This window comes from Tyto alba, unplaced genomic scaffold (assembly GCF_018691265.1).
Source record: "Tyto alba isolate M040663 unplaced genomic scaffold, T.alba_DEE_v4.0 Super-Scaffold_47, whole genome shotgun sequence".
In the NCBI taxonomy this organism is placed as follows: domain Eukaryota; kingdom Metazoa; phylum Chordata; class Aves; order Strigiformes; family Tytonidae; genus Tyto; species Tyto alba.
Genome location: NW_024881323.1, coordinates 5,657 through 14,067, shown reverse-complemented (window position 1 = coordinate 14,067; position 8,411 = coordinate 5,657).

The window sequence follows — 8,411 nt, the reverse complement described above, 5'->3', positions numbered from 1 at the left end:
GTAATGCTGAACAAAAAACATCTGCACTTAATTGGCTTAGTTTCTTTCTCCTCATGGCAGGCTGGGCGCTGACACCGTCTCCTCTCATCAAGCACTAGCGCTGCAGAGGCACCCCATGGTAGCAGGAACAGGAGGAAGGGGCCCAGAAATCAGTCTGACCCTTGTCCAGCATTGCATTTTGATCCCGATTCACTGCCACCTCTGAAAAGAGCCCCCCTAGCCTTCAAAACAGCCTTTAGCCACAGTCTGTGTTTCCTCATCCCAGGTTTTTCTTTTTTTCCCCCCAGTAATTCACATGCAACAAGTTTATTCTTGAACATCAGGCAACCAGCATTAACACTCGCTGAGACAGAAATCCAGAGATGGGACTTGTCTACACACGCACATTTCTCATCCCTCCATGTGGTACTCGGCTCACGGGTGCCTCTTTCTGCTTCCAGCACCAACAAGTCTCAAAACTAAGACCAACCTTTCCTTACTGAAGTGAGAACTCAGATCACAAAAAAGGGCACCACAAAATACAAACCAAAGCAACTCCCCTATAGATCCAGCCATTCCCTTGAGGGAAGAACGGATTTGAGTACACACAGGCAGTTATCCCACAGCTGCTTTTGGCTGTGTCCTGACTGTCTTGGCTCCCAGCCCATGCCCGGAGCAGCGATGCTCCCTCAGGGACCCCCCAGGCCCAGGGAGGATGAGGGGACAAGGATGCAAAAGCAAGCCAGCCTCATAAAGCACATGCTGAGTTGCTTAAACAAGAAGGCCTGGACCACAAGACACAAACCCGTATTATTTCAACCTCTAACGGCAGCCTTTTTATGGGAGTTGCTGTTAGACAAAGACGTGGGTGTACATGCGTGTAAATGTGCTCTCGCTCCTTCAGAGCTCTCAGATACCCAGAATGAGCTGCTGGGAACTCAGAATAAACCAACAGGTGAAGGTCACACTGAAACTGTGTTGCAGGGCATAGCTCTGATCTCCCCTAACCCCACCTCGGTATCTTTAATCACAGAACCATCTTGTTTCTCTACTGGGAAGTGCTGATTTTAGCACCCATTTAGCAGCATTCCTGGCTCACGTACTTCATCTTACCCAGAAATGCTGTCATTATAGATAATGCTGGACAGTGTTACCTGCCCTGAGGGTGACTGGCATTTCCCATTACAAGAACCTACCTTCTAGCACGAGTGAAACTTTGTTTAGCTGGAACTGAGGTGAGATTTTCCATGCCAGATGTTCTTTCATTATAAGACTTTCCCTCTTAATTCGCAGCACCTGCAATAAATAGGCCATTGCAAAGGCAATTTAAATAAAGGTTTGACCTTTCAGCCATGAGTTTTCTGGCTTTGGTTAGTACCAGCTACTGTCTTAATCACATCTTATTATTTCACGCTCTGTGTGTTATGTGCCAGTTTTTACTTTTAAGGAAGAAATACTGGCATATGTTGTCGGTTAATAGATGTGTGGGGAAAAAGAGTCATTAGGGAAAGCCTACAGAACACGGTATTTTTAAAATGAACTTTTGTGTTGTGGGAAAACATATGCCCCACACAAAATCACTTACGCTCAATAGTGAAATAGACACATTTATATAGGATGTATACTCCCTGTTGTACACTGATTTTAGCAACCATATGTCCTGATGTACCCACGCATGCCAAAACACCTCAAACTCCTGGGGAAGGATCCTCCACCGGTGTAAATGGCCCCAGCTCCATTCACAGACTGGGAGCTACTTCACTGATGCCTGATGAGGATCTGCTCCAGCACCTGCCTGTTGCAGTAGCTCAGCTCTCTCCCTGGCTGCCTTTCTGCTCCAGGATCGGGCAGGTTGTTGGCATGAATCAGTGCCTCCCACTAGCAGCTGCGTGGGAGGGAAAATAAAAATTCTGTCGGACTAGGCATCAGCGAGGCCATCGATACCAAACATCCTGGAGGAGCTCCGAGCCAAGGAAAGTGCGGAATGACTTAACAGCAGGAAGATTTGTCAAGGATGACAAAATAGTTTGGATCAGGCATTTGCATAAGGTTCATTCTGGGAACAGAGGAGCAGCACTCGCTGCCTGCCAGGCGGAGTCTGAAGATGAGCCCCAAGGCGACACTGGTGGCTGGTGCGCATGGGCAGGGGGCTTGTGCCTGCAGCAGTGTGAGTCACCCCTCTGGGACACTGAGGGGCTGGAAAATACGGGAGCCAAAGTGCACGTATGCCTAACAGACCTCAGGTGGGCTTTGGATCTGGGCTGCACAGCAGGGAATCCCCTTGGGGACTGGCTGTCCAGTCCTCACCGTGTCCCGTGTTCCTCCTACTTGGCAATGATGGATCAATTCTAGTCTTGCTTGTCAGACCCTATGGGGCTGATGTTATTCCCCATCTTTTGCTTCACTTACACATTTCACTTGAAGGTCTTGTATACCCACAGACCTGAATGGTGGTGTGGGTTTTAGGTGTTGTCCTATCCCAGGCTCAGAGCACTGCTCCTCTGCTGTGAGCCAGGAAGCTTTCTTGAACAAGCAGAAGGGAAAAAAAAAAAAAACCTTGGATTTGTTCTGCAGTGGAAGGCACCAAATGCCTTTGCAAAAGCAGCCTCCACATACTACCAGAGCACACAGAAAGACAAACAGAAGTGACAGTGGGCTCTTGGGAAGCCCGAAGCTCAGGGTGTCCTGGGAATAGCCCTGTGATGGTGCAGGTCATGCAGCTGCAGCGGCTCACGCCGAGAGGTGGAGGGGAGTTGGGTGGAGGGAACACGGGCTGAGGAGGGCAGGGTCACTGCTACAAGGCAGGAAACAAATGGGACTTGCACATGTGCAACCTTCGCAACAGGAATCAGGAGTCCCTGTTCTCCCTTCTGTGCAAATTGCCAGAGCCACAGCAGCGTGATTTAGGGCAAGCTGAGAAAATTCCGTCCTACAGCTCCTGAAGTGGGCAGTAAGTGGTGGGCAGGAGGGTGCTGAGAGCCCCTGGCATGACCCTACCTAGCAGCTCTGCCCTGGGATCGCACAGCCAGCTCCGCTGAGCAGCCAGTCATGCTTGGGCTAGAGCAAGGGGAAAACAACAACTCCGTGGGATGTTTCCTACTGTGTAAAGGTGGCCCTTGCAAACCACCCTGCCCAGAGCATGCACACAGCATGGGCAAAAACAGGCAGGAGAGTTTCAAGGAGACCATAACTTCAGGTGCATTTTTTTTTTTGCCCAGTGGCTAAATGTTCAGTGGTTACAGCTAAGTCTGCTTTTGAAAGCTGAACCAAAGCAGCCCAGCTGTCTACTGAGCTCATGGTGGTGGAGCATGTTTGGGTACAAAGTGGTCCAGCATCGCCTGGCTCCTTGCCTCCAGAGAAACAGGTTATTTCCTGCCTTAAATAATGCAGTTGAGGAAAAAAAAAAACAAACCACAAACCGATGGGGTGGGTCACAGAAGCAAATAAAGCAAACAGAGAGGAACCAACAGCAAAGGGCCTCTAAGAAGATGATTTGCACTTTGCCGAGTGCTGAAACTGTGGAAGTGTCAAAGCTAAGTCAAGTGCGAGCCAGGCAGAAAGGAAAGCACTTCACCCCCTCAAAAGGAAATGCAGTTTCTCAGAGGGTTATTGCAGAGGCTGGGGAGAAATGTACAGAATGTGGGAACGTTTCCATGAGGGCCTCGTACCACTCTTGGTATTTAAACATCCAGAAAAAAAACGTTCTTTACCTGGAAGGAGCCATCATCTATCCACCCACGGATGGCCATACTTCCAAGCCACAATTTCAGTCCCTCCAAGGGCAGCTGAGCACAGTTAGATCAAAACTAATGAGTTTCTGACTGTGCTTCTGTGGCTTCTTCCAGTCACAGAAGGCAAAAAAACCCAACAAAACACCCAAAAGCCAACAGTGCTGAAAATTATTGAAATACTTGAAATTCAGGGAATAGCAACATGACAGGAGAAGGCAGATATTGTGCATAGTAACAGATGCCCAGATAGTGTAAACTCAGCAGCGTAACTGGGGTCATGGCAGCAGCAAAGCTGGGACATGAACACTGGGACCAGATATGTCTAAGGGCAGGAACGTTTGCATGGGAATGTTCACCCTTTGCTACATGTAGGGATAGGGCAGAGTGAGAGTTAGGTCACTTCAAAAGCCTTGGGCCTTTGGAATAACAGCATGGGTTGATTCATGTCTTTGACTTCAGAAGAGGTGAAAAATAACTGCAGTGCAAGCAAGGCCTTTCTGTATGTAACTGCTACAACTATCTGAACTTAGATATATTAGATACAGATTCCCTCCCACCCCAGGAGAGAATTTCAAGCTTCATGAACTTTCATTTGTTTTCTAGGAAGGCGCCCCAAGTACGTAATTTCTGGGTTTACTCGCAAAGTCCACAAGTTTCCTTCATTTTTTAACAAGTGTGTGGGCTCTATCTGTGAAGGCAGTGAACCTGGAAATGCTTTGCAGTAGCATTTCCAACCAGGCAAAGAGAATCACTTTGGGCAACTATTCCCAAACCACATCCCAGGATGCCAGATTTATCACCCAACTAAACAAGTGCTGAACTGAGAGTTCTCTCCTATCCATTTTCCTTATAGGTAATTTACTCTTCTTCAGAACTTCGCCTCTCTATCACCTACTGTGCAAATCAGCATGGACACAGGAGTCAGACTCATACTCCAAAGAAACCAAACAGAGTTAAGAAAAAAACCCCGCTCCTCTAGACAAGACCTGCATCAAATTTATCACCTGCTCCAGAGCTGTTTATTCCACGGGGCTCTGTCTTTGCCCTTACTTCTGTCTCAGTGTGAGACACACATCTACTTTTGGCAGGCTTATTGGCATGAGCTGAATATTGTAGTACCTGGAAGTGAGCAGTGCACAGAAGAACTACAGGCGCTCCTGACCGTGAGGGGTGCAAACTTTCCAAAAGACTGCATGTTTCAGTAGCACAGAGCTTACCACGTCCTCTGTGAGATGCCAGCCAAGATTTGTAGATGTGAGTCATAATCCAAATTTTTCATCTGCATCCAGTCTGTTCTGCCTACGTTGCTCTTTAAAATTGAACAGTTTCATGCTCGCCTCTGCCAGAATCTATCTTCATGCTCTTTCAGCAGCCACCTATTCTTTGTTTCGTCACTGCTTGCATCTCATTTCCTAAAGAGTAATGTGTCCTCTTATCCCTTTTCTTGCTGCATTAGGAATTTCTAATAAGAAAACTGGGATGTTAAAGGCAGTGGCTGTGCAGCCCCCAGAGCCTGGAGGAATTGAAGCAGAAGCATGACCTCTCCAGAGGCACCTCACCTCCTTTCTGGCCCACAATGTGTAGGGAAGGAGCACGATCCTCCCACAGAGGGACCCCAAAATAGCTACCTGCACGGACACGCACCTTCCAAACTAAGATTGCCTCATTTTGCCATAATTTAAAACCCTTAACAACAAATGAACAGCTATCCTCTTGAATGTTTTCTAAATCTCATCCAAAAAGTGGATAAAAAGACGGCAGCTCAGTTTTTTCCAGGAAGAGCACCCTGCAGGCACCCTTTTCTCCTCACAGCCCCAACGATGGGCTCCAGGCAGATACCTCACAACTGTTACGAGTGGTGAAGGCCACGTCTGACTGTGGGGCTGATCTAGGGACGGACTAGAGTCCATTAGGACTTCCTTGCTCTTCCATCAAAACCCAGCAGGTATCTCGCAAACATCAGTAGCAGCAGGACTCTCCCAAAAACCAGGAACCTCATATTTTGCTCCGAGCTTTCTTTGTGGAAATTGTATGGGTTTGGCTTTTTTTTTTCCTTCTTCAAAAAAATCTGAATAGGAGACCGAGTGGTTTTAGAGCTAACCAAAAGCACAGACCAACTGATCACTGAACCCAATACAGCAATTGAAGGGATTCACATGCAGTCCTCCGACTTCTCCAGTTCTTTCTGGCAGGTTATTTCCCTTAAAAACGGCAGTTAAAAGGTTTTCCACAGCAACTCTCATATTTAACTGTGTGGAACAGCATAAATGCTGGCGAAAAATTATAAGCAACAACATCTGACTCCCACTGAAGACCTTCCTTCTTCCCTGCACGTTCTTAGCAATAGCTCGCTACATCCGTCAGTATTCATGCCCTTGTAGCCCTGACAGATCTGTGGTGGTTAAGCAATGCAAGCTGGCAGATAGAAGCAAGGACTGTCACTGTAATTATTGATACCACACTCAAGAGCACGTTTGTTTTTTCCAGCTGCACCCATTGCTGAAGCAGTTGGTATCACCTTTCTGCATATTTTTTGCCTGCAGGATGCTTTTCTCTGGATTCTGACAGACCAGCACTTGCAGATATATTTACTACTACAGAAATGATACTGGACCCTCAACTGAGCTCCTTTTTTTCCTCTAGTACCATTAACCTGAGTAGCTGGGGGAGCAGCTGAGGGTCCGCTCCAATATTTTGTGTGCCCTCCAGCACATGTACAACACCCCTGCCACAAAAGCAAGCAAGCAACACATCAAGCAGAACCACCAAGAAGCCAGATGGATCAGTTTCACGATGACTCAAGGACGGCAACCTAGACCCAGACAGTTCCAGTATAAATCTATATGCAAAGAGAGATTGCACCAAGTCCAAAGCCCTCGGCCATAATTTGCAGCCAGCTGGGCCAGCAGGGCCTCTTCCTGCTCTGGTTAAAGTCAGCAGCCAAGTTTCCATTGCCTTTGCTGGAAACACCTGCAGAGCACAGCAGCTGTGCCAATCTGCCAGGGGCAGTGAGGCAGGAATAGCAGCCCTGTGCGGAACTGCAGCAGGGAATCTGATGTGCATGAAACACAAACACCAATGCTGGGATCTGGCCAGCGCAGAAAGGCAACAGATGAGAGGTCTCAGCAGCTGGGCTGGCAGGGTAAGAGCAATCTCCAAACTGAAATGCTGAAGATCAAATGCTAAAACTGGTGAAGGAGGTGTGGCTGTACTGGAGTAACCACCTTAGCTGGGAACCTCAACGTTGATCTTTGAGATCCCAACAGTCCTTTCTTCTTTGCCCATATGCTCTCACCTTAAGCACATCCCTTCCTCTTCCTCTCGGTATTTCCATGAACATCTCCACACTGGAGAACACATGGCCTCCCTGGTCAGTAAGCAACATCACCACAGCAAACCACCCCTTCAGTGGACAAACAAATGGGTGGAAAACATGACCAAAGCCACACGTCTTCCTGGCAGACGGAGTAAAGCAGCAAAGAAGCCACTGAGTCAGGAGATAGGAGGCCTCCAAGAGAGAGACCTGAAGTGGTTGTGTGTGGGTTCATTGCTCTGCTGCTGACTGACATCAGGCTCTTTGGGCTCAGAGAGATGTTTCATTTTAAAGGGAAAACTCCTCCAGGCATCTCATTAGCACCATCATGAAAAGACAGAAAGGAACTGGAGGTTGGTGGAGGAGTGATGGTGGGGAGGGAAACAAGACAGAAGCACCGTCAAGCTGCATTTAAATTGGCAGGGGAAGGAGCCTGGGAGCATTCTGCCCTCTTGGGACAGCCTCGATGGCCCAGGGGAGGTCTGCCTCCTTCCCATCTGCAGGGTGAGCGGCTGGGTCTGGGGGACAATGTCCAGGAGAGCATGCGGCCCAGAAGCTCAACCTGAGGCACCTACTCACCCACCTGTGCTCCTGGGGCAGTTTCCCCCCTGCCAAATCCCTCCTCCTCCTTGTGCTCTCACTCTTCTTGGGGTCTGTCCTCCTCCTCCCTCCCATCACTGGCTGGACACTGTTGCTTGTAGGGGAGGGAAGCTCGGGCCAAGTTCTTGCTTCTACAACCGGCAGCAGAAGACAAGGGACCCGTGGCTGTGTTTGCAGCGGCGGGAGGCGCATTGGCTCTGCAATGCTGAGGATCAGTTTGACACAGGATCCTGGCAGCCCTACACATCTTAAGCTGGTTGGTCCCTGAAAGCTGCTTCCACCTTTCTGAAGTCTTCACTGACAACATTGCAAGAAGGGGGGGAAGCAGTCTGTGAAAGAGCAGTTTAGTGGCTCCAGAACACGGGTAGATTCCCCTCTATTAGGCTGAGAAAAGTCACAAAAAGAACACCCAAAAAAAGCAAAGAACCCACAAAAATAGGAGGAAAAAAAATCCATCTTAGTTAATTCAAAGCGAACATCTTAGTTATAAATGCAAATCAGCTTTAGAAATTCAGAGAGACTAAGTTAGGCCCCCTGTGCTACTCCTCACCAGAGGTAATATTCGTTATTACAATTTCTTCCATGTAGCATCATAAAATGACAAATAGGACTGTGCTTCTTTCAAGTACAGCCTGTTCAAAGCAATCAGTGAGTCTTGCTTGGAACACCTGGCAAAGGAGAGATGTATTCATCTCCCCATGTCTTGAAGAAATCTAGGAGAGATGTTTATCAAGGAAATGACTAATACAAATGGTTTGGCTTTCAGCACACTTGGATATACATACAGC